Raw genomic sequence first — 27,870 nt, 5'->3', positions numbered from 1 at the left:
TTTAGTCTCAAACTTCATTTGTACAACAGTTTTCAGGAAGAATACTTAACAAGGAAATATGCTCGAATGTCATAGCAAGAGATTCCCTGTTTAGAAAGTTAGACTTTTAATAACAGATTATTATTATTATTATTATTATTATTATTATTATTATTATTATTATTATTATTATTATTATTATTATTATTATTATTATTATTATTATTATTATTATTATTATTATACTAAGACCATTGCAATAAATTCAGGAAAATTAAAATGTATTTTCACAGCAATACAAAGTTCTTTACGTCTCAATGGAAGATCGATTACTCCGGGGCTTTCTCTTTTTAAATATACATTTGAAATATTACCATAATTTTATTTCCTCTTGGTCTCGATTAGGATTTGCCAGACAAATGACGCTGGTTAAGCACAATAATGGTCTCCAAATTAGTTGCACTAACCAGTCCCAAAAGGCTGGGTTCCAAAAAGATATAATTCGTGTTGGTCATGTTCTAGGTTCTAAAAGATAGTTCCTAGTCACCGTGGGCAGAGAATTGATTAAATCCACTTTCTAAAATTGTTTCTATGTTTAATGTTGCACTGAACATTATTTTACACCTAGTGAAGTTCGTTTCGTGAGTTTCATACCCAAAATGAATTGCTGAAGAACTATTTTTACATTTGTTTAATTTCGTTTCGTGGTGTTCATACAACAATGAATTTCCAAAGCACTATTCCTGTCATTTGTTCTGACACTTTTTCTGTTCGTAAAGACGTTTGTCCAAATTCCTAAACACCCGGCCCCCCCCCTTTTTTTTTCATTGTTTTTTTATTTTATTTTTATTTTCAACTTGAGAAAAGTTACTGGAAACCTGGCTTGGTTACAGAAACTAATATGGATACAGTTTCTGTGGTTGGCCTGCACCATTTCCTTGGTCTTCAAATCCCGTCCCAGGGGAGAAACCTTTGCGGTATATCTTGAATGTTCGGATGAAAGCCTCAGTAGCCCTCGAAAGCTTAAAAGAAAATAATAAATGAATGAATGAATGAATGAATGAATGAATGAATAATTAATAATAATAACAATAATAACAATAATAATAATAATAATGATAATGATAATGATAATGATAAGATGATGATGATGATGATGATGATGTGATGATGATGATGATGATGATGATGAGATGATGATGATAATAATAATAATAATAATAATAATAATAATAATAATAATAATAATAATAATAATAATAATAATAATAATAATAAGAACTGAAGGGATACAGCTACCAGATGGGAGCAACATCAAACACATAGATGAGACAGAATACAAATACCTGGGAATAATGGAAGGAGGGGATATAAAACACCAAGAGATGAAGGACACGATCAGGAAAGAATATATGCAGAGACTCAAGGCGATACTCAAGTCAAAACTCAACGCCGGAAATATGATAAAAGCCATAAACACATGGGCAGTGCCAGTAATCAGATACAGCGCAGGAATAGTGGAATGGACGAAGGCAGGACTCCGCAGCATAGACCAGAAAACCAGGAAAAATATGACAATACACAAAGCACTACACCCAAGAGCAAATACGGACAGACTATACATAACACGAAAGGAAGGAGGGAGAGGACTACTAAGTATAGAGGACTGCGTCAATATCGAGAACAGAGCACTGGGGCAATATCTGAAAACCAGTGAAGACGAGTGGCTATAGAGTGCACGGGAAGAAGGACTAATAAAAGTAGACGAAGACCCAGAAATATACAGAGACAGGAGAATGACAGACAGAACAGAGGACTGGCACAACAAACCAATGCATGGACAATACATGAGACAGACTAAAGAACTAGCCAGCGATGACACATGGCAATGGCTACAGAGGGGAGAGCTAAAGAAGGAAACTGAAGGAATGAAAGCAGCGGCACAAGATCAGGCCCTAAGAACCAGATAATGTTCAAAGAACGATAGAAGGAAATAACATCTCTCCCATATGTAAGAAGTGCAATACAAAAATGAAACCATAAAACCACATAACAAGCGAATGCCCGGCACTTGCACAGAACCAGTACAAAAAGAGGCATGATTCAGTGGCAAAAGACCTCCACTGGAGCCTGTGCAAGAAACATCAGCTACCTTGCAGTAATAAGTGGTACGAGCACCAACCTGAGGGAGTGATAGAAAACGATCAGGCAAAGATCCTCTGTGACTATAGTATCAGAACGGATTGGGTGATACGTGCAAATAGACCAGAAGTGACGTTGATTGACAAAGTCAAGAAGAAAGTATCACTCATTGATGTCGCAATACCATGGGACACCAGAGTTGAAGAGAAGGAGAGGGAAAAACTGGATAAATATCAAGATCTGAAAATAGAAATAAGAAGGATATGGAATATGCCAGTGGAAATCGTACCCATAATCATAGGAGCACTAGGCACGATCCCAAGATCCCTGAAAAGGAATCTAGAAAAACTAGAGGCTGAAGTAGCTCCAGGACTCATGCAGAAGAGTGTGATCCTAGAAACGGCGCACATAGTAAGAAACGTGATGGACTCCTAAGGAGGCAGGATGCAACCCGGAACCCCATACTATAAATACCACCCAGTCGAATTGGAGGACTGTGATAGAGCAAAAAAAAAAAAAAAAAAAAAAAAAAAAATATATATATATATATATTATATATATATGTATATATATAATATATATATGTGTGTGTATATATATATATAATAATAATAATAATAATAATAATAATAATAATAAGAAAATAATAATAATAATAATAATAATAATAATAATAATAATAATAATAATAATAATAACTTGGCATACAGTATCACAGAAACAAATAACTTGGGATATGCAGGAGAAAGATTAGTAGCAGAACTGATGGGGATACGAACACCAACACCACCAGCACAACCAAACCAACAGAAACCAAAACAGCAACCGCCTTGGAAAAGGCGCCTGGAAAAGCAAATCATGGTGATGAGATCTGACTTGAGTAAACTGAAAGAGATGGCAGAAAAAAGGCTAAGAAGCAAGAAAACAAGGGAGGAACTCAACGAGAAATACAAAGTACAAGAGAGGGGACTAAACAACACAATAGAAGATGTAAAACAGATGCTTAAGGCCAAAGCACTTAAGATCCAACGGTACATGAACAGGAATAAGGGATACCAACAGAACAAACTACCCGGAACCAACCAGAAAATACTATACAGCCAACTAAGAGGGGAAGACAACCACCAAGAAATTCCTGAAGCCGAACCAAGTAAGAGACTCTGGGAAAACATATGGAACAATCCGGTATCACACAACAAACATGCAACATGGCTCCAGGAAGTCAAGGAAGAAGAAACAAGGAGAATAAAACAAAGATTCACAGAGATCACGACAGACACAGCCAGACACCAACTAAAGAAAATGCCAAACTGGAAAGCCCCAGGTCCCGATGAAGTCCATGGATACTGGCCCAAAAACTTCAAGGCCCTACACCCAAGAATAGCAGAACAACTCCAGCATTGTATCTCAAATCACCATGCACCCAAATGGATGACCTCAGGATGAACATCCTTAGTACAAAAAGACAAGAGTAAGGGAAATATAGCCAGTAACTACAGGCCTATCACCTGCCTACCAATAATGTGGAAGTTACTAACAGATATCATCAGTGAAAGGCTATACAATTACCTAGAGGAGACAAACACCATCCCCCACAAACAGAAAGGCTGCAGAAGGAAGTGTAGGGGCACAGAAGACCAGCTCCTGATAGACAAAATGGTAATGAAGAACAGTAGGAGAAGGAAAACCAACCTAAGCATGGCATGGATAGACTTTAAGAAAGCCTTCGACATGATACCACACACATGGCTAATAGAATGCTTTGAAAATATATGGGGCAGAGGAAAACACCATCAGCTTCCTCAAAAATACAATGCGCAACTGGAATACAATACTTACAAGCTCTGGAATAAGACTGGCAGAGGTTAGTATCAGGAGAGGGATCTTCCAAGGCGACTCACTGTCCCCACTACTCTTCGTAGTAGCCATGATTCTCATGACAAAAGTACTACAGAAGATGGATGCTGGGTACCAACTCAAGAAAAGAGGCAGCAGAATCAACCATCTGATGTTCATGGACGACATCAAGCTGTATGGTGAGAGCAGCAAGGAAATAGATACCCTAATCCAGACTGTAAGGATTGTATCTGGGGACATCAGGACGGAGTTTGGAAAAGAAAAATGCGCCTTAGTCAACATACAAAAAGGCAAAGTAACGAGAACTGAAGGGATAAAGCTACCAGATGGGAGCAACATCAAACACATAGATGAGACAGGATACAAATACCTGGGAATAATGAAAGGAGGGGATATAAAACACCAAGAGATGAAGGACACGATCAGGAAAGAATATATGCAGAGACTCAAGGCGATACTCAAGTCAAAACTCAACGCCGGAAATATGATAAAAGCCATAAACACATGGGCAGTGCCAGTAATCAGATACAGCGCGGGAATAGTGGAATGGGCGAAGGCAGAACTCCGCAGCATAGATCAGAAAACCAGGAAACATATGACAATAAACAAAGCTCTACACCCAAGAGCAAATACGGACAGACTATACATAACACGAAAGGAAGGAGGGAGAGGACTACTAAGTATAGAGGACTGCGTCAACATCGAGAACAGAGCACTGGGGCAATATCTGAAAACCAGTGAAGACGAGTGGCTAAAGAGTGCATGGGAAGAAGGACTAATAAAAGTAGACGAAGACCCAGAAATATCCAGAGACAGGAGAATGACAGACAGAACAGAGGACTGGCACAACAAACCAATGCACGGACAATACATGAGACAGACTAAAGAACTAGCCAGCGATGACACATGGCAATGGCTACAGAGGGGAGAGTTCAAGAAGGAAACTGAAGGAATGATAACAGCGGCAGAAGATCAGGCCCTAAGAACCAGATATGTTCAAAGAACGATAGACGGAAATAACATCTCTCCCATATGTAAGAAGTGAAATACGAAAAATGAAACCATAAACCACATAACAAGCGAATGCCCGGCACTTGCACAGAACCAGTACAAAAAGAGGCATGATTCAGAGGCAAAAGCCCTCCACTGGAGCCTGTGCAAGAAACATCAGCTACCTTGCAGTAATCAGTGGTACGCGCACCAACCTGAGGGAGTGATAGAAAACGATCAGGCAAAGATCCTCTGAGACTATGGTATCAGAACGGATAGGGTGATACGTGCAAATAGACCAGACGTGACGTTGATTGACAAAGTCAAGAAGAAAGTATCACTCATTGATGTCGCAATACCATGGGACACCAGAGTTGAAGAGAAAGAGAGGGAAAAACTGGATAAGTATCAAGATCTGAAAATAGAAATAAGAAGGATATGGGATATGCCAGCGGAAATCGTTCCCATAATCATGGGAGCACTAGGCACGATCCCAAGATCCCTGAAAAGGAATCTAGAAAAACTAGAGGCTGAAGTAGCTCCAGGACTCATGCAGAAGAGTGTGATCCTAGAAAAGGCGCACATAGTAAGAAAAGTGATGGACTCCTTACTCCTAAGGAGGCAGGATGCAACCCGGAACCCCACACTATAAATACCACCCAGTCGAATTAGAGGACTGTGATAGAGCAAAAAAAAAAAAAAAAAAAAAAAAATAATAATAATAATAATAATAATTTGTAAAAAGTATTGTTATGATAGCATACTTTGAAAATCTACACAAAAGTTTTTTTTGTATTATTATTATTATTATTATCATTATTATTATTATTATTATTGTTGTTGTTGTTGTGTTGTTGTTGAAAGTAATTGCTGCCTCAGCTGCGTTAATTTTATAAAGGTTCTTCTCTATAAAATTAACGCAGCTGAGGCAGCAATTACTTTCAATAAAACTTGTTTAAAAGAGGGTTTACTTCCAGCATATTATTATTATTATTATTATTATTATTATTATTATTATTATTATTATTATTATTATTATTATTATTATTATTATTATTTTTATTATTATTTTATTATTATCATTATTATTGTCATATTAGCAATAGCACACATTCTTGAAAATAACCAAGGCGCAATGTCATACGCTGACTTGATAAATATCGAAATTCATACCAAAGTTAAGAAGCAGTATTACATATTCCGAGGCAAAAAAATCACCGAATTTCCGGATTTATCAAAGGCTACACAATTCAGTTGAATTGCAACGGACACTTTCTTATTTATTGGATGGTAAAGTTTTCCAAGTGTTCTTTCGGTCAGCAAAACTGAATGACTGAAGGTTAAATTTTTTTATTTATTATTTTTGTTTACAGTTGCAGTTTCATGACATAAAATAGGGCGCAAAAGGGGCGGACGGACAGACAAATAACCATCTCGATAGTTTTCATTGACGGAAAACTAAAAATCTGTTTCTTCTGTTACTGAAAGGATGAAATAATATATATTTTGCATTAACAAAGTAGCGGCAGAAATAGTCATTCATGTAAGTTAATGAAACTTAGTGAATGAAAAGCCTAGTGTACTACTTACAAAAGGGCAATGACTGCGCCATGACAATGGTGGCACCTTTCTGCAAACAGAATGTAAATGAGTGTTTTTTTTTTTTTTTGCACCAAAAAATGCAATTCATTCTAATATTATCTCTGAACCTGACGTGGGAAGGAACGTTTTTCATTTTGGGATATTTTTTTTGTTTATAAGATTTCCTTAAGACTATAAAAATAGTAAACAGTAAGATATCTTTAGAATGGAATATTCTATTACCTGGGCATCTTACAAATGCATCCTTTAGAAAGACTAAACAAAAAAGAAAAAAAATTATTCATTAGCCTCGCCAAGAGAACTCGAAGCAATTGAAGATTAACTTTGCTGTTTGCAAAAATCTTCTGAATGAATATGTATTTACGCTCTCTCTCTCTCTCTCTCTCTCTCTCTCTCTCTCTCTCTCTCTCTCTCTCTCTCTCTCTCTCTCTCTCCCCTTTTGTCCGAAGACATTTTCTACATACCGCAATCATTTTTCATTGTCTTCGAAAGACGTAAAGTGCTCCACATCCATCATTGTTTACGCTGCATGGAAATTGTTGGATTGCAGCTCGTTAGCATTCTCTCTCTCTCTCTCTCTCTCTCTCTCTCTCTCTCTTCTCTCTCTCTCTCTCTCCGTTAGTCAGACAGTGCGCGTTATTTGTTTGGAACTTGTGTGGTGTTTATATTTTCTGCTTATTTCCAAGAGCTGGTTTCTCATTCAGTGTATAGTACAAGGCTGTCACACTCGACTAATTAGAAATATTTCCATTTCTGTAATTAGTAAATTAAATGTATACAGAGAGAGAGAAGAGAGAGAGAGAGAGAGAGAGAGAGAGAGAGAGAGAGGCACAATAAGAATTGATGAAGATGGAGAAAAAAAAAGATGGGGGTTAACCAAGCGGCAAAAATATCAGTGATAATGTCTTCACAAAAAATTTTAAAATTTGTTCCAGATATCACAAGATGAGAGAAAAAATTACTTGAAAAGAAGACTGAGAAGGAAAATGTTGAAATAAAGACGTAATCCAACACCCTCGAAAAAAGAAGGCAGAAAGAACGAAGGGACAAGAAAAGAAGAAGAAGAAATCTGGCGCGAAAAAGATTCAAGCATTCGATTCGTCTGTTAGAATATTCAAGGCCATTGCCATGGCGCTCCCAAGAGAAGCAGCCCTTGGCCTCCACCACAACAGGCCTCGAGTGTAAACTTTCTGCATCTGCTTTCACGCCCTCCCTCCCTCCCTCTCACCCTACCCTCCCCCTTCCCTCCCCCAGATCCCATCAACCGAAAGAGCTCTCTTCTCAAATCAAAACACACCAACCAACAGAGGCTTCTATCTGGAAGGAAGGGAAGGAGGTCGGACGAACTTGTGTCGTAAAAGGATATAAAATGTTGAAAAGACTCGTGAAGACTTTTTTGGGGTGGGGGGAAGGGGGTTTGCCCTTTTCCTTAAAGGTGAGTAATGGATACACATACATACATACATACATACATACATACATACATACATACATACATACACGTGCACCATATTAGGGTAAGAGAAAGGGAATCCTCTCAAAGCGAGTCCGTGTTTAAACACATTGTGTACACGTGTATATATATATATATATATTTTATTATAATATCTATATATATATATATAAATATATATATATTCACAAGGCGGAGAGGTAAAGGCATGTCTCAGCGTACATAATTTATTGCCGACGTTTCACATCGCTTCGATGCATTTTCAAGGCTGGGGAATTGATAAAAATACAAACATATAAGACTCGTCACTGATAAAACACGGTATAATTTTTAGAATTGGACACTAAAACATCAAAACATTTAAAATGTAAAAATTACTCTACAACAACACTAGGTTGGAGAGACAACCTACCAGAGTAAAAAATAGAAGGTGACTGAAGGACAGTGCGGGGGAAAAAAAAATACACACACACACACACACACACAAAACTATACAAAAGACGAGAGACAGAACTGAAGTAAACAAACAAGTGGTTAGGCTATGAACAACTGAACTGACGAGGACTGGGCATTTAAATTCGGTACATTGGTCTTGATTAAGATGGATTCCAGTGTTAAAAGCTCATCATCTTTATTGGCAGATCCAATAATTTTAAAATCACCGATGTCCAAGCGGGAGCGACAGGTATTAGAGTGGTTACGGACGCTAGATAGCTCTGGATTAGACAGTTTGCATCCTGTTCGGAAACTGACTCCTTTGTGGGCGCAGAAACGGACTTGTGGCAGCCTCTTCGTGCATCCAACATAAGTACCCCGATTACATCTGGGACTAAGTGTATTTATAGGCTATGTTGGACATCAAAGGCGGGCTTAATCTGTCTTTGGCTTTGAAAAGAGATCAGATGGTTAGAGGATTTTTCGGAATTGATTTTAGGTTCAAGGCTGGTAATTCATTGTTAATTAATTATAATCTTGCCAAGTACCTTGTTCCTCTCCTAGAACCACTCGCCCATAGTACCCATAACCTAACAATCACATCTGATTTTAAAAATGATATTTTAAAGCAAGATTCTGATCTCTTCATGGTAAGTTTTGATGTTGAGTCATTATTTACCAGTATTCCAGTTAGAGAAAATATCGAAATTATTTTAAATGAACTTTTCCCTCTGTCTGATTCTATTTTTAAAGGGTTTACTCGTTCGTTATTTAAGCAATTTATAGAATTGGCCGTGCAGGACACGACTTTTATTTTTAAAGACTCTTGTTTTAAGCAAATTGAAGAGATGGCGATGGGCAGCCCACTTGGTCCCACCTTCGCCAATATTTTTATGAACTCCCTGGAGGAGACCATCTTTGACAGTTGTCCCCTCAACATTTACCCCCTATTTTACAGAAGGTACGTGGATGACACGTTTGCATTGTTTAGGTCTGATTTTAATGCTGAAGCTTTTTTAGAATTTATTAACTCTCAACATCCTAATATTAAGTTCACCATAGAGAAAGAATCCCACAACTCCCTGCCATTTTCAGATTTACTTGTGTCCAGAGACAATAATAGCTTTCATACAGGAATTTACAGAAGAGTACATTCACAGGCTTAGGGACAAATTTCTATAGCTCTTGTAATTCTAATTTTAAATTAAATGCCCCCTCCACCCTCCTTCATAGAGCCTTTGTCCTCACTTCCAGTTAGGTCTCTTTCCACAACGAAATAGATTTTTTAGTAAACTTTTTTAACAACAACCGTTTCCCCTCAGTGCACTTTTATAGAACTCTCAATAAATTTTTAAACATGAAAATGAACCCCCCACTTCCTACACAAATCGTTCCCAAGTTAATTATCTATGCTAAGTTCCCTTTCTTCCATGACAATTCCTTCAAAAAGAAAGTTATACAATTAATTAACAATGAATTAACAGCCTTGAACCTAAAATCAATTCCGAAAAATCCTCTAACCATCCGATCTCTTTTCAGAGTCAAAGACAGATTAAGCCCGCCTTTGATGTCCAACATAGTCTATAAATACACTTGTCCCAGATGTAATCGGGGTTCTTATGTTGGATGCACGAAGAGGCTGCTACAAGTCCGTTTCTGCGCCCACAAAGGACTATCTAATCTAGAGCTATCTAGCGTCCGTAACCACTCTATTACCTGTCTCTCCCGCTTGGACATCGGTGATTTTAAAATTATTGGATCAGCCAATAAAGATGATGAGCTTTTAACACTGGAATCCATTTTAATCAAGACCAATGTGCCGAATTTAAATGTCCAGTCCTCGTCAGTTCAATTGTTCATAGCCTAACCACTTGTTTGTTCACTTCAGTTCTGTCTCTCGTCTTTTGTATAGTTTTGTGTGTGTGTGGGTGTGTTTTTTTTATTGTTTTATTTTTCCCCGCACTGTCCTTCAGTCACCTTCTATTTTTTACTCTGGTAGGTTGTCTCCAAACTAGTGTTGTTGTACAGTAATTTTTACATTTTAAATGTTTTAGTGTTTTAGTGTCCAATTTTAAATATTATACCGTGTTTTATCAGTACCGAGTCTTATATGTTGGTATTTCTATCAATTCCCAGCCTTGAAAATGCACCGAAGCGATGTGAAACGTCGGCAATAAATTATGTACGCTGAGACATGCCTTTACCTCTCCGCCTTGTGATATTTGTAGGCCTTGAGCCCACTTACTAGTCTTCTATATATATATAATATATATATATATATATATATATATATATATATATATATATATATATATATATATATATATAATCACAAAATCCACGGAAAGAAGTGAGTGAAAACTGGGACTTTGAACCGGCACTTCAAAATGTAGAATAAACTACGAAAGTACTCGGTCAAAGTCTCGGTTTTCACTCAATTTTTTTGCGCGGATTTTGCGATTGAAAAAAAAATAAAAAAATTATATATATATATATGTGTGTGTGTGTGTGTGTGTGCGTGTGTGCGCGCGTGCGTAATAAATCCCCGTCCCACCTCCGCATACAACCAAAGGCTTATATAAGTTTCGAATGTTATATGCAATTCCTTTGGGAGTAAGTCAATCTCCAGGTAAAGAGAATTGGATATCACTCTGCATTTGTGGCTTAATATTTGCGAGTATAAAAAGTCACGTGTGAATTAGTGAAAACTCATATATGTATATACATATGTAATAATATATATATATATATATATATATATATATATTAATATATATATATATATATATATATATATCTACATACACGTTTCAATTCACAAATATCAAATACGGATATTTTTTAATCTCGAATACGCGCTCTACCGTGCGAATAACCCACACACATGGGGAAGTCATGATTAAGAGGTGGATCTTGGGGGGGGCCCTGGCCGGGGGGGGGGGACGGATTCTAACCTTTGTCTTTGAGCACGCGACTCAACTCTGATTGGTACAAATTCCTGTACATATATATATATATATATATATATATATATATATATATATATATATATATATTATATATATATATATATAAATAAATATATAGTCATATATATATATTTGTTTATACATTTATATTCTCTATCATCATAAATTAACTACATTTATTGTTCGCAAATGTATGTGTATGTGTGTGTGTGTGTGTTTGTGAGAGAGACAGATCGACAGACAGACAGACAGTATTAAACAGTTGTACTTCTTTTTAAACACTAGTTTAACGTATTGTAATATCATTGTATTGAGTAACATTCTGTTCCCTAATGCCTAATTGGAAATAGTGCTCTCTCTCTCTCTCTCTCTCTCTCTCTCTCTCTCTCTCTCCTCCTTCTCTATCTCCATCTTCTCTCTCTCTCCATTCGGTCCAGCGGAACTTATCAGTCCTTGAGATATCCGTCGTAAATCCCTTTCCAATCCTTGGGATCCTTTAAAAGAAAATTCTCCTGCTAGAAATTTCCTCTATAACTTACTCCGTATCTCCCTTGCTCTTTTATTGCCGCTCTCTCTCTCTCTCTCTCTCTCTCTCTCTCTCTCTCTCTCTCTCTCTCTCTCTCTCTGTGTGCCATATATACACACAAAGTTTTCGTACATATTCTTAAATTTACATTCTCTCTCTCTCTCTCTCTCTCTCTCTCTCTCTCTCTAATCTCTCTCTCTCGCTACCACCCACTCGCGTTTCGCACGAGCTCTTGCATTTTCATCCTCCGCACTCTCTCTCTCTCTCTCTCTCTCTCTCTCTCTCTCTCTCTCTCTCTCTCTGCCATATATACACAAAGTTTTCGTACAAATTCGTAAATTTGCATATTTCTCTCTCTCTCTCTCTCGTGCGCGTCGTCTCAACGTAGAAGAATTCTCTTCCATCCATTTCTTCCATATGTGACTATTCTTCTGTTTTTCTGTTCTCTTCTCGTTCGTTCTCCTTTAAAATGTGTCCGAACCTTAATCCGCTTATGTCAGTTATCCGTTTTATTCGTCCACTTAATGTTCTCCCTAATTCCTTCCGTTTTCCCTCAGCGTCCGGGAAAAGTGTCGTGTTTTCCCTCTTTATTCTGAAATGTTAATTACTTTGTTTTGCTTTATCCTCTCCCAACCTTTTTCGCCTCCAGTGGTTCTTCTTTTCTACTGACTGACCCGTTCGTTAGCTCGTCCTTATTTATTCTTTTTCATTGCTTTGCTCTATTTACCTCCCATTGTTGCTCGACCCTCTCTCTTCTCTGTTTAATCTTCTTTGTATCACCTTCGCGATAAAAAGATGACCTGAACGGAAGATGGGGGTTGTACTCGTCTTAGGTCCAATTTTATTTGCGTGAAAATTTTCGAGCTTTTGAAGGTTTCTCTTTTGTAGTCATTAGGGGATTTATGTGAGAAACCTGTCATATAATTGCCATAGTTTTTATTCTGTTATTTTATAACTGTTAGGATTGTCGTATAATGTTGTAAAGATCATTTATTAGTGGAAGGAATCTGTGCTCCAATGAATCCCGCGTGCTGACAGATCTTCCCAAAAACTGCAATTCTCACGTTCATTATATTCACTTTCAGTTCTAAAATATTTATATTTACCAAGTAATATTCACTGGTATCCCTCATTTAATATCACTGCGTTGATTGGCTTTAAATATATAAAGGTTTCTTTCATTCCATGCCAGCTTCCTTCTCTTGAGTACAGGTGTATTGGAAATTCATTAAACTTCGGCTGTTTTACTTCATTTTCCGAATTAAGTTCCTTGAACTTTGCCTATCTCGAGTATCTAGAGTACTAAGTTTGCCTGTTATCCTTAATTTCCAATACTAAGTCCATTAAACTTTCGCTATTATGCTTAATTTTCAGCGCCATGATACTTCAAAGTTCCCCTTACCTTAGCATCAGGCAGTACTTCCGGTTTTGATCTCATATTGTATTTATTACATGTGGCAGTAATATTAGCGTTATGAGTAATAAGAGAATTGTTTCGTATATACTTCGTAAGCCAAGATACAGCTATTTTCGTTAGGTAAAAACAGCCATAAAATCCGACACAGTTGACTGGTTCATTGATATGGTGTTGCGACTGAAGGTTTATAGTTTTGATTCTAAAATGTATATTGTCATGAAGTGGAAGCAGACACTCTCATGATGGCTGGTTAATGGCCATTACACAGTATATCCTAACCTACTATGAGATTCAGGGTCTCTGTAACACGGTTTTTTGGACTTTGCTCCTTGTCAAAGCATCGGATGTGGCTGAAAGTTGACATATGTATATTTTACAACCACACACAAATTTTGTCAGCATTATCAATAACCTAAACCCGATAGTTTTGATTTTTATAGAGTAAAAATGAACTAGCCAACGCCATGGACAATGATTACGAGCCAAGAGTCGAAAAACATTCATTACGTAAGCAAGGTAAACAAACTCCTTTTGACTAAATGTTGGCCCGCCCATCCACCAGACAGAAATGCCATCGGCTCTGAAACCCAAAGACTTTATGAATGGTGGAACGATACATAGATGTATCAGTGCTAGCGTAGTAATACTACTGTAGCAGTAGTGCCGCAACAGTATAGCAGTAATATACATGAATTAAACGTTTAGACCAACTGCTGGATCCTTGAGGATCATTTAGCACTTCTTACAACTACTCGAGAAATTCGTTTTTATAGCCAGAAGTTAAATTTTCTAGTCCAACAATGCCCATGGTAGCCTTCAGTGTTATCCTGAATTATAACGAGGCGAAAGTGGGTGGAGCCTCATGAAGTCACCATTCTGACGATAATTATTGGTGAAGGTTTAAAGCCAATATACGGCACCGGCTATTTTTTTTCAGTAAATAGGTAGATAGCCAATAAATAAAAATTGCTAAACATTGGACATAGCAGTTATCAAATCAAGCTTGTCTACTATGTTTTTGGTAATTACCAACTATTCCCTACATCTTGTCAATCTGATTGTGACCTATAAAGTGGACTGTAATTTCTTTGGAAACTTATTTTGGGAGTTAGACTAATAATCGAAGTGTTTTTGTATTTATTAACATATTTTGTTGGTTTGTTCATTATGACAATTATCAGTGGGGAGAGTCCAGAGTTCATAAAGGTGTACTGCTTTGCTTGTATTTAAATTTGTATGTCATTGTTGCCAGAGGTTTAGCCTTCGTTACGTATAGCCAATCATCCATCGAGAAAGAGGGAAGAAATGATGTCATAAGTTACGTAACGAGTGCGTTCGAAACCTTTTCTCTGAGTAAGTTGGCCCGGCTTCAAAAAAGGTCACTTTTACATTATAAGTACCAAATTTATTCAACCTACGTAGTGCAGAATACACTCAAAATTTATGTGTTGATATAATATGTATTCTGAATAAGCGTTATATTTATAAAATGCATAGATAAAAAGTTATTGCGAAAAAACCGTGTTACAGAGGCCCTGAATCTCATAGTAACGTAACTTATGGCGCTCCTACCTACGTGGGACTCATATGGTGTTTGTTTCTCTCCAGGATATGTTTTATATCCCGAGCAGCTTTGGCCCGGAATCGTCGTGTTACCCTGGAGAGAAAAAGGACCTTGTTTGTCTAAGAGTAATAACCTATATCTCCCTTCAGTCTAATCACTCCTATAATATTTTGCTGAAAAGACATAAGTGACTTTCTTAGTAATCCTTCTCAGCCAACAAATATAAAAATAAACCGAACATAAAGCAATTTACTTCAGCACTTAGATTGTTCCTGGTTATAGATGTGGAAGAAAATGGATGAGCAAGTTATTTGTAGGATAGGTACAGTCAAAAAAACTTTTTGTGAATATAGATGTATAGGTCTCCTTCATTAATTTTAATTTTATGGAATCTTACATAATTTGAAGCTTTTATATTACACCAATGAGAAATTTACTATTGAAAATTTGAGCCTTTTGCTTTCCTCTAACCAGTGTCAAAATTTGCAGAAATGAATATACTATACTTCACTTGTGTAGATGGGCGTAATTGGATCTCTTGTATCCCAAGCCTTTGCATCGGTTTCAAGACCTTTAGTTCAATGCTGTGTAGAAATTTTCAAACGAAATTACTGCCAGCACCGTAAAAGTTGTGTGTGAATATAAAAACATTTCTTTTAGTTAAAAAAAAAAAGTTGCTAACCTAGAGGTCAAAAAATACTTTGGAATCAATACAGGAAAAAAATTCTTCATGAGATTTCAAAGGATGAAAAAAATCATGGATAGAAAAACTTAGATACAATTTCCCTTCTGACATTTTATACATATATATATACGTGTAGCTGCAAAACATATACGTATAAAAGCCGTTTAGAATATCAAAAGGAATAGAATAAAAATGAATGGGCTGAAGTATTGAAAAAATAAAATGCAAGAGACACAAAAATTGAGATTGAATAAGTGCAAGAGAGAACATCTCTGCAGTTGCCAAAAACGTTCCCTCCCGAATTATAGGTTCAGATTAATAATACGTTTTTCATAGCCTATAAAAATACGATTTTTCCATTGTTTTCATTTGGTTGCAGTAAGACTTTTCTAAGATTTTTTGACAAGGATTTTAATCAATTTTACACTTACCGAAGTAGAAGTAGCTCTCGGGTACAATCAGACAACGTAACGAAATAAAGGCTAAAAAATCCAAAATCAAAACTTGGATTTCTCCTTCAGAGGAATGGTTAAATAATCCCCCGAAAAGAAGTATTTACTTTATTTGCGAGTCAAAAGTTCATTATTCATTATTTTTTTTTTACATATTGTAAATATAAGAACAGATGTAATCTTTTAAGTAAGAACAGCAGAAGTAGTAGTAGTAGCAGTAGCAGTAGCAGTAGCAGTAGCAGTAGTAGTAGTAGTAGTAGTAGTAGCAGCAGCAGCAGCAGCAGCAGCAGCAGCAGCACAGCAGCAGCAGCAGCAGCAGCAGCAGCAGCAGTAGTAATACTAGCAGTAGTAGTAGTAATAGTAGCAGTAGCCGTAGTAGTAATACTAGCAGTAGTAGTAGTAATAGTAGCAGTAGCCGTAGTAGTAGTAGTAGTAGTAGTAACAGTAGCAGCCGCAGTAGTATCAGCAGCGGTAGTATTAGTATTAGTAGTAGCAAACATTATAGCGCTCCGGCAAGTTTTCCCAAGCTGTTGTTGAAATCTCAAGATTCATCTATAATTGAACTTCATCCCGATATATATATATATATATATATATATATGATATATATATATATATTATATATATATTTATATGTATGTTGTTTATGTGGTTAGTATGTATGTATGTATATGTATCTCAAAAAATCATAAGAGGTGACGTGAATTAAGTGTAATACAGTAGTTTTCGCATATCAATAATATATATATATATATATAATATATATATATATATATATATATATATATATATCTATATATATATATACACATATGCTTGTATGTGTGTTTATATGAGCGTGTTTTATCGAAACATCGATTATTTGTTAGTGTATAGGTGTGTTTGTAAATATGACTTTGTGTATGAGTATAGAACAGCTTTTAATTGTCGTTGGTACTTTCATCAAAATCAAACTTTAAATTTTTTATTATATTAGACCTGTAAAGCCAGTTTATCCCGACGTTTTACGCATTTTCCCTTATTCGAGAAGGTAAAATCGTTATAACAGAGGCGCTGAAGTCATATTTAACTCTCTCTCTCTCTCTCTCTCTCTCTCTCCTCTCTCTCTCTCTCTCTCTCTCTCTCTCTCATATGATTGCGGGCTCACGAACAGTTAAGCGTCTTACACACCACGCAAAGCTTTCATTGCAAAACCACTCTCAACAAAAGTCACGCATTTTGTTTTCGCTTGTTGAAATGAAGTAATGGTCACCGTTGCATTTTTCTCGGGGGGAAGGGGCGGGGTTGGGTTGGGGGGTGGGGGGAGAGTTTAGTAGGGGAGGGGGCGTTAGTGAAATGGAATGGTAGCACTCCAAGGTCTTTTCTCCGAAAAGTGTCACAGTAATTGCTGGTTCCTGAGACACATGTTCATGAAGGCCAGGGCTTCCCCGTAGTGGGGTACAGCCGTCAGTGTACCTCGTGCGGTGCACAGTAGGCATTACTTAAGGTTCTTTGTAGCGCTCCTTAGGCCCCGAGCTGCAACCTTTTTCGTTCTTTTTACTGTACCTCCGTTCATATTCTCTTTCTTCCATCTTCCTTTCCACCCTCTCCTAACAATTTATTCACAGTGAAACTGCGAGGTTTTCATCATGTTCAAAATTTACACTTTTCAAAACGTTTATAACAGTCAGTTTGCACTTCAGAGCTGAATGACCTCATGATTCCCAGCCGCTTGGCCTTTGGCATAAACCTTGTATTCATAAATGGGTAGTGGTAGAGGGAATGCAAGGGATTCTCACTCCCTGATGTAGATTGAGATGTGAACGGAAGGGAAGATGATTGTCGGAGTTGAAGGGAAGGGAAGTTGGATTGATTAGTTTGAGTGAGTGGAGTAGAACTGTGGCGGATGGAGGAGACTCCGTAGCTCCATAGGGAGGAGTGGAAGTTACTATAAATGGAAATGTGAGTCGGGTTTTAGAGAGAGCGGCAGTAGAAACATGAAGGCGAGTTAGAGTAAGGGGAGCGGGACTTCGACGAAATATTGATGGGCGGTGCTGGATTTTGAGTAAAAGTATAGGAATTCAAGGAAGGTAAGCAAATTTTGTAAGGAGTGTAAAGTTAGAAGCTCATTTGAGAACGAGCTGCTGTTTGGGAGATTTATAGACTATTAGTTTCAACTGCGTTCAAGGGAAACTAAAACAGAAGGGATGATGAAGAGAAGTGAGAGATCAAGCGATTCGAATCTGAGTATGAGAAATAAGATCTTGAAAGTATAAGGGTAGAGACTGAAGAAGTCCATGAAAAAAAGAACCGAGATCTGTTACCCCAGAGCGATAACACGTGGAAAGAAAACTTTTTATCGAGTTTTCTGTACAGCGTACAATGCTGATGCTGTTTGAAACTCTCAGCCACAGCCCATGTAATTTCGCCGCGATCCATGAAACTTTCAGCCAGGGCGTGTGTCTTTGGCACTTTTAGCGTGCCGGACGCATGATCATGGCTATATTTAACCTTAAATAATATAAAAACTACCGAGGTTAGAGGGCTGCAATTTGGTATGTTTGATGATTGGAGAAGGGATGATCAACATACCAATTTGCAGCTCTCTAGCCTCAGTAATTTCCAAGACCTGAGGGCGGACAGAAAATGTGCAACGGAGAGATAAATAGCCATCTCATTAGTTTTCTTTTACAGAAAACTAAAAAAAATGTCAAAAGGATGAAAAACGATACTGAATAAGGAAAGAAATGTTACTTCATATGAGATATAATAATGTAATTTCCAGTGATAAATACTGAAATTTGATAAGGAATATAGTTTCACAGAGATATACATGACTAACAAAAGTAGGAATGTACCTCGAACCGTGGTATGACGTTAGAGGTTTGAATTCAGCACATATAAGGAGTGGGAGGTCTTGGGATTGGCTGGAGTTTGAGTATGAGAGAGAGAGAGAGAGAGAGAGAGAGAGAGAGAGAGAGAGAGAGAGAGTGAAGTTCTAACTAGAATATCGTTTGTATAAATGGAAGGAAAGTAAAAGTTAGAGAAACTGTAGTTATGAGAATCTGATGGAGGGTTGAAGTTGGAGTGAAAAAAAAAAAAAAAAAAAAGAGATACGACTCGAGGTAAACGAGCGAATAAAGAGAGGTAGTTTTTGAGGGGGTTGTGGGGTTGGAGGCGGGGATGGGGGCGGGGAAGAAGAGGAAGTGAGGAGATAAAGAGGAAGAGGGACAGAGGCAGAACTCGGCGAGGAAAAAGAGAGAAAAAAAAAGAAAAGTACCTCTTCCCCTAACAACTCCAACATTTTCCTTTAGTCGTTAATTAGGCAGCGGAAATTTGTTCCTCTCTCTCTCTCTCTCTCTCTCTCTCTCTCTCTCTCTCTCTCTCTCTCTCTCTCTCTCTCTCTCTCTCATCACATTCCCTCCGGACGGAAAAGTCAGAATGATAGTCCTGAAATTGGGGACAGGAAGCTAGAATATTAGGCTTTAATTTTCCTTTCCCGAGGAAATAGAACCTTTCTTCGCGGTTCTTTACGAAAGAAGACACATTTCAAAATCCGTAATTTATTTTAGGCGTTTGTGTATCTCTGGGAACAAATTTCGTGACAAGGAATAATATTATGTTGTATTTTGTTATCAATTTATTTCCCTTTTCGTTTTGCATCGCCAACGATTTTTTTTTTCATAGCTAAATAAACAGATGACATTAATGTTTTTAGGCTGTTTATTTATTTTTTTATGCCAGGCATAAATAATTGCTAGTTGATGTCATGGAAATATTGGAAACGGTACAATCTTTGTGACAAAGTTTAAGCAATGTTTTAATAAACTTAATCTTTATCGCGTTGTTCACGTTTTCTGAAATCCACACACATACACGCATACATGTATAATATATATAATATATATATATATATATATATATATATATATATATATATATATATATATATATATATTATGTATGTATAAACCAAGGTGGAAAGAGAACTCTGGGGAATGCTAGGATCTGCAGAGGAGCAGATGTCGGCACTGATCACCAACTTTCCACAAAAAAAACAAAAAACAAAAACTGAGACAGTTAACTAGCTTCAGTAAGAACATCAAGAAACTTTTGCAGCCGAATATTGAAGTAGATTTTCAGATCTGGAAACCATACGTGAATAGAGATAATTGTGCATGTGTTTATGTATGTACACGCACTTATATACATACACATCCTTTTCGCATTTTGTGCATATGTGTGTGCATAATATCTGCGTGCAGACTTTTCTGTAGTAAGTATCTTTTCAAATATAGTAAGGTTAATAATAATATATGTTATATATATATATATATATATTATATATATATATATATATATATATATATATGTGTCTGTGTGTGTGTGTGTGTGTGTGTGTGTGTGTGTGTGTCAGCCCGCACGCGCGTGGTTGTGCGAGTAAAATCCCTCCTTATGTTTACTTTGCAAGGGAGGGAAGAAGATGGGCAGACAGGAAGCAATAATCTAACAGGGGGGTAAAAAAGTAAGACCAAAATAGCTTGCCGAGCTGTCACACGGGAACGTGGAAATGCTCATTCACGCCCCCCCGCCCCCCCCCCGCCCCCCAGGCCTCTCTCTCTCTCTCTCTCTCTCTCTCTCTCTCTCTCTCTCTCTCTCTTCCGTGAGAAAAGTAGAAAGTAATCAGTAGCTGTTTTTGTTTTCATTGTGTCAGGAAATCGATGGTAGAAAGAAAGCAAGTCACCGAAATGTCAGGTTGTCTGGCTCCCAGACGGAAAAAGATGAGGGTGGTATGACGTCAGTGAAATGGGGGGGGCGGGGCGGGGGGGGGGGGCGGTGGCAGAGGGCGTCGGTGATGGGGACAGGCTTACGTATTTGGAGGATAACAGGGGGAAAGGAAGGCCTTTTATATAAGTGAGAGAGAGAGAGAGAGAGAGGGAGAGAGGAAAAAATTATGGGGTAAATTATTTCCTTAAACGTAACAAATTTGATGTGATTTTTATTCCTAATTATGTCAAGACGTTTGCGTGCAGAGAGAGAGAGAGAGAGAGAGAGAGAGAGAGAGAGAGAGAGAGAGAGAGAGAGAGGTCCAAACTTGTGGCGTAATTTATTTCTTTTAAACGTAGCAAATTTGATGTGATTTAATAATTTCCTTCGAACAAGGCAGATCTTCCCCGGTCTGTAATTCTGGTTATGTCAGAATTATCCGAAATAAATTCATAGACAGATATGAAAATTGGTTGGAGAGCGAAATAAAAAAAAAATGTCTTTAGACACTATAAGGACTAATGTCAGAGAGACTATAGACGGTTTCAGTTTTGATATATCACAGTAGATCAAATGACCTTATGCTTTAGGGTAATTACAATTTGGTATCTTCTTCCTCACTGACAATCCAAGTCTGTCCATTGAAAAAATAAATAATAATGAATAACATCCAGACAATACAGTGCAGAAATGGAAAATTCAGATTAATTTACAACCGTATACTTATTGTAAGTTTACTAAATAAATTTTTCTAGATGTTAAATTGTATTATTTGTTCCTTTCGCACTTATCACCGTGCGTTCAGTTTATATTCCGTATTATTCTCTCATTCACTGAGTCACCCTCAGTTCATGAGTCATCGTCATTTTTCTTCTAATCTCATGTTTTCTTTTATCTAAATAACCACAAAAACAATTATTAGCGGAAAACCCGATTTTTCTTTTTACCCGGGAGCTCAAATGGAATGAAAAATAGTGAAAACGATAAAAGAAAACGATGAAAAGCTTTAAAAACAATGAAAAATGGTGAAAATGCTGAAAAACTGTTAAAACAGGGAATTCTCTCGCGGTAAAAATGACCTTCGTCTGTGCGACAGCTCTCGAATTTTATGAGTCTGCCCTGCACTAATTTCCCACTTTCTATGAAGGCAATCGACTATACTTTCTCTCTCTCTCTCTCTCTCTCTCTCTCTCTCTCTCTCTTCTCTCTCTCTCTCCTCAGCAAAGATAATATTGAATACATGTTTAGTTATAAGTTAGCACCGTAGAAGATTCTCTCTCTCTCTCTCTCTCTCTCTCTCTTCTCTCTCCATTTTCATTGATTATTAATCCTTTCTCCCCGCCTTCGTATCATTATTTTTCTCGATGATTTATGGCAATATAAAGAATTTGTTGTTGTTGTTGTTCCCCTGTGATGCTTGAAGGGGAAAGCAGAACTGAACCTGCGTGACAGATGTCGCAGAAATAGATAGGGAGAAAAGTATGACCTTCTGTATATAGATGTAATGTATATAAATATGATGAGGATTTACGTTATTGTTAGGAGGAGTTACACTGTAGCAGTAATTGCTAAGAACAAAACATAAGACGCTGTCATTTTCGTCGTTTCCGATTCATCGTAAATTCGCAATATATAAAAAATAAAAATAAAAGTAAAAACAGCCATATTCTTCTGATTCCTTAATGATAACACTTTGAAAAGTGTGAAGTTCGCCGATTATTTTTATTCGTTTATCTATTTTATTTATACGTAATTTATTTTAGATAGATGGATTCTTAATTTCATTTATAATAATAGTCAATATTTTCATGATATTTCGCGAATCTCTTGTAAAAACCAGGGATATACTTTTAAGTTTTACTGTCCAAAACTGCTTGAGAGCGAAATGAGTAAGATTGTACAATTAGTATATGATTTAAACCATTTAAACTGGTTAAACTAATTGCACAAATAGGCACAGTCACATGAATTACAAGAATTTGATGGCAACTGTAAGTCAAATTCACTCTCTCTCTCTCTCTCTCTCTCTCTCTCTCTCTCTCTCTCAAGAAGCTGCTGACCCATTAAATAATTTACAGTTAAAATATTTTTCAGACATCCATTACCATATTCGTTGCGATTACATATGTAAATAAAATGAATTATTCTAGGAAAAGTAATTCGTTAATTGTTCAAGATTCAGAGACTTTGACATTCATGACGCGTGATACGTCATATTCTTTTCATTTCTGACTGTCTCTTCTTTTCTGTCATTGGGTTTATCGTAGACTTTCACGCATATTATCCTTTGCCCCATATTGCGAGTTTAGTGGGTATATTGGAACAGTAGAAAAAGCTTGTTTCCTGATTAAACTCCCTTGCTTGTTTCCTATGTAATAATTATGATAATAATCCTTATTTTCTCGTGATTAAATGGCCTCGAAATTATGCATTATATATGTATTTTTCATCTAATGATAATGATAAATACTAAGTATTGATTATAGCAAGGAATAGTAATAATCCATAAATTTATTCATTGTGTAGTGTAACAAATACGTTACGGGAAATGAATTGATCTTTTAACCATCAGTTAATTCAGTATACTTATTATTGACGTAGATTTTTGCTGGACAACAACAGCAACAACAACAACAACAACAATAATAATAAATTTTCTCATACTCTAATTCTTATTCTTTTAACACTATATTTCGTACGTCATTGTTTGTCATTGTTTATGCAGGACAATTTTTGTAATTCATCTGTACGTAGCATGATTCATAGTTGTTTATCTGCTTATTAATGTTTACCTGTTTCATGAACGTTTAATTACTCTCATTTATGGATGTAAACATTATTCATTTTACGGGTTTATTTATCCGCTTGTAAAGAATGTTTTTAGCCATTGCTTGTGATTTACTTTATGGAGATAATGTTTATATTGTTTGTCTCATTGCTCATGAGGAAAACAAAGTGAAGACAATACTTTCGTCGATTATAGTGTAACTTCCATCTTATATAATATATATATATATATATATATATATATATATATAGTGTATACTATATATATATATATATATATATATATATCATGTATACTATGTGTATATGTGTGTTATATGCATGTATGTGCGTGTGTATGTAATTCTTATTCCTTTGTATACCATGGACTGTGGGAACGTGGGCGTGTACGGCTAAGCTAACTTTTACATTCAGTGCATAACGTCAACCCTTTGTCATCCTCAAGCGTCTACCCCTTCGCAACCCTTCATTTATCTTTTGCTTGAACTCTTTTTCCATTTCTCAAACCATCTCTTTCTCTCTCTCTCTCTCTCTCTCCTTCTCTCCTCTCTCTCTCTTTTCCCCCCGTCAACCATTCGTCTCTCCTCTTCTGTTTCCCTTAGTTTAAGAGAAGGAGCCTTCATGCCTAAGGCAGCAGATCTTGAGATTAACCCTTGCTGGTTTGGCTCTCTCTCTCTCTCCTCTCTCTCTCTCATTCTCTCTCCTCTCTTTTTTATAATATATTATATATATATATTATATATATATATCTTTATTTATTATTTATATAAATTATATATATACTATACATATTTATAATATATTTAGTGCTAGATGTGTATATTATCATGTCGTACATATATATATATATTATATATATAGATATATATATATATATACAATTTTAATATATATTTAGTACTAGTAGTTGTATAATGTATATATATAATATATATTATATATAATTATTTATTTATATAATAATAATATTATTGATTAAGATATATGTATGTATATATATCATATAATATATATATATATATATAAATAAATATCTATATATATATATATTGTATATATATATATATACATACATACCTTACATACATATATATATATATTATATATATATATATATAAATATATATGTGTGTGTGTGTGTGTGTGTGTGGTGTGTTTCAACCGTACGCTTTTCTCCTTCGAGGGGTGTCTCTAAGGGCGGTGCCCTTCCACTCCCCAGTGATTTACATATGGTAATGATGCCTTCATTCAGGAACTGCTTTGTGTTACTGTCGGAATCCTGTCACCAAGTCAATGGCGTTAAATAAATATGAAAAACTTCAAACATTCTCCCAACCGCTCTTACGGCAGTTTAGATGAACAAGGGTCTTTATGCACATTATTAACATTACGTTAATATACAAGTGTTTTTGCATTAACGTGTATATTATCGTAAAGTCTGCATTCTCTTTTAGATATGGAGTCTAAATTTTGATACTCTGATGTGTGTATTCCTACAACAGTAAAAAAGATGAAAAAAAAATACAAGCCAATGAAAAACACTCCACAACATCATTGCAAAAAGTTGACAAAGTCATGCAAAGCACATAAACAGTGGAAATAAAACAGGAGAGGGAGAGCGAGGAATGGCTCCAAGGATCCGAAGACACGAATTCAAACTGATATTCACCAGAAGGGCGAGAAGTTTCGTGCGATAAAACGCAGCAGAGAAGATACAATGACGTCGCTGGCGCTATAAAACCCGAAGATGAAACGAAGGAGGAAAAGCGAAGAATTGATGAAATGGTCATATGCGTTTCATATTCGTCTATGAAAGTGTTTTGCAGAATCAGCGAGAGAACTTTTCAATTCTATCACTCTAGTGATAATGTGGTTCCAGCGGGACTGTTTTAATCCCTCTCATTTCAAATGTTCTTTCCACCGTATAATGGTTCATGTGTTATAATCTCCACAGTTCCCTCCATGACCAAAATCCCCGTTTGGGAATATTGCCGTCAGTGCTCCTGGCACGATTCACTGCAGACATTACTTAAGGTTCTTTGCAACATCCCTTCGGCCCCTAGCTGCAACCCCTTTCATTCCTTTTACTGTAGCTGCATTCATATTCATCCTTCTTCCATCTTACTTTCCACTCTCTCTTAGCAATTGTTTCATAGTGCTACTGCGAGGTTTTTCTCCTGTTACAAAATTTTGCTCTCAATTTTGTTTCCAGGGCTAAATCTCATAGGTCACATAGCTTGGCCTTTGGCCTGAATTTCAAATTCCATTCCATTCCGTTACTAACTTTGGCATTTATCCTGTGTAGCGCCTCAGTGGCGTGGTTAGTATGGTCTTTTACCCGCCATCTCGCTGGCCGCGGGTTCGATTCTCGACCATTCCATTGAGGGGTCAGAGATGTGTATTTCTGGTGATAGAAATCTACTCTCGACGTGGTTCAGAAGTCACGTAAAACCGTTGGTCCCGTTGCAGAATAACCACTGGTTCCATGCAACGTTAAAACACCATACAAACAAACAAACAAGCATTTATCCTGTCTCGTTCATATCCATATTCTACCCATCGCTGTCTTCTCGATTTTATGAATTGTAAAGGTTTTCAGTCAGTTTCTAATACATGTAATGAGGTTTACAAGAATGAAATCTTACCCTTTTGTGTTTTCAATATATTTAACTAGTCTTTCTCCTTTTCAGCTTTTTGCGTTGGGTGCGCATCTTTTCAACTATGTACGTACTGTGATGGGAACTAGCATATTTTAATTTAAAGTCCTATTTTTTTTCCACTTATTTTTGTAAGGTGTTTCTCCTGTACCCAATATAGTTCCTCTTTTTCTTTCTCTTTCTTTCGTACCCTTTCAGTTATGCATAGTTCAATTCAATCATTTATTGTAATTAAGGTTAAACGAATTTTACTAGTTTCCTTTTTTTCCACTGCAATCTTTAGTGCGTGTGTGGAGCTCGTCCCAATATTCATATTTTTATGTACAGTACGACACACTCCATGCTTCCCTGTCCTACAACATACAAATGGTATAGCAAAACCCAACTGTGAAATCGAAGTCCCGCTTACATTACATTCAGCGTCTATTTGCAATAAGTTCATATAAAATAGAATCCTGTTGCTTGAAGGCGCAACACTTGGGACCTCTCTCTCTCTCTCTCTCTCTCTCTCTCTCTCTCTCTCTCTCTCTCTCTCTCTCTCTCAGAGAAGAACCTTGCCTGAAAATCCTCAGTACATCGTAAATGTATTTCAGCAACTTGAAGCTCCTCCGAAAGTCCTGACATTAAGGAGTTGTTGATAATTCATACTATAACTTAACAGTAAATAGTAATTGAAGAAATCTTTTTATGGTGTTTATGAGCTATTGAGGATTTACTTGGAATTGCGTCACTAACGATTACCAGCGAAATCACTTTATATTATTACTGCGCCATTGAAATTGATTTGTTTAAATCAGAATTATTTGAAAAATTGCTTCAGATGGTTAATTAGAATATGAAGTGGAAGTTTTTTATCAGGTGCTATATACTCAGAAAAGCTGAAATATCTTTTGAAAATCGATCATTTCTATTATAATTATTATTATTATTATTATTATTATTATTATTATTATTATTATTATTATTATTATTATTATTATTGTTGTTGTTGTTGTTTTTCTTGTTGTTGTTGTTGTTGTTGTTGTAAAAACAACAGTACCATTATCTCGTGAATAATTTTAGGGTCAGCACTTCCCAAAAATCGTCATAGATGGAAAAATAGTCAGGATTACAAAATTTATGTTCTGATGTCTTAAATATTGAAGTTTATTTATTTATTTATTTATCTCGGCTTCAAATTTTGCTTCAGCAATGCTGTTCGTATTTCGGCGTTACGGCTCCGACCTCTCCATATGTTAAATGGTTGTCTTGCCCTAATGTAAACTGATTGTGTGGAAATCCTATTTGAGAAGCGGATTTTCTTTATTCGTTTGTGCTTGGATTCAAAGAGTCGATAGAAAGAGGATCTATAAACATGAATAAGGAAATTGAAAAGCCAAATTGAGTGTTAAAAGTCCATGGTAGATTGAAGGTAGATGCTATATATTGCAATTAACTCTTAAATTATAGAAATACACCTTATAGGCATGGAACAAAAGCGAAACATGAACACAATTCAGGCAAATAAAAGCTCTTCATCAGGCTTAGAACTTCGAACCTTCCCCCCACCCCCCCCCCCCCACCCTCTTTTTATTCCGTACTACATCCACTTCGTAACTTCCACTCGAAC

This window comes from Macrobrachium nipponense, chromosome 34 (assembly GCF_015104395.2).
Source record: "Macrobrachium nipponense isolate FS-2020 chromosome 34, ASM1510439v2, whole genome shotgun sequence".
Classification (NCBI taxonomy): Eukaryota; Metazoa; Arthropoda; class Malacostraca; order Decapoda; family Palaemonidae; genus Macrobrachium; species Macrobrachium nipponense.
The sequence above is the reverse complement of the archived record's forward strand: the minus strand, read 5'-3'. Positions refer to the sequence as shown.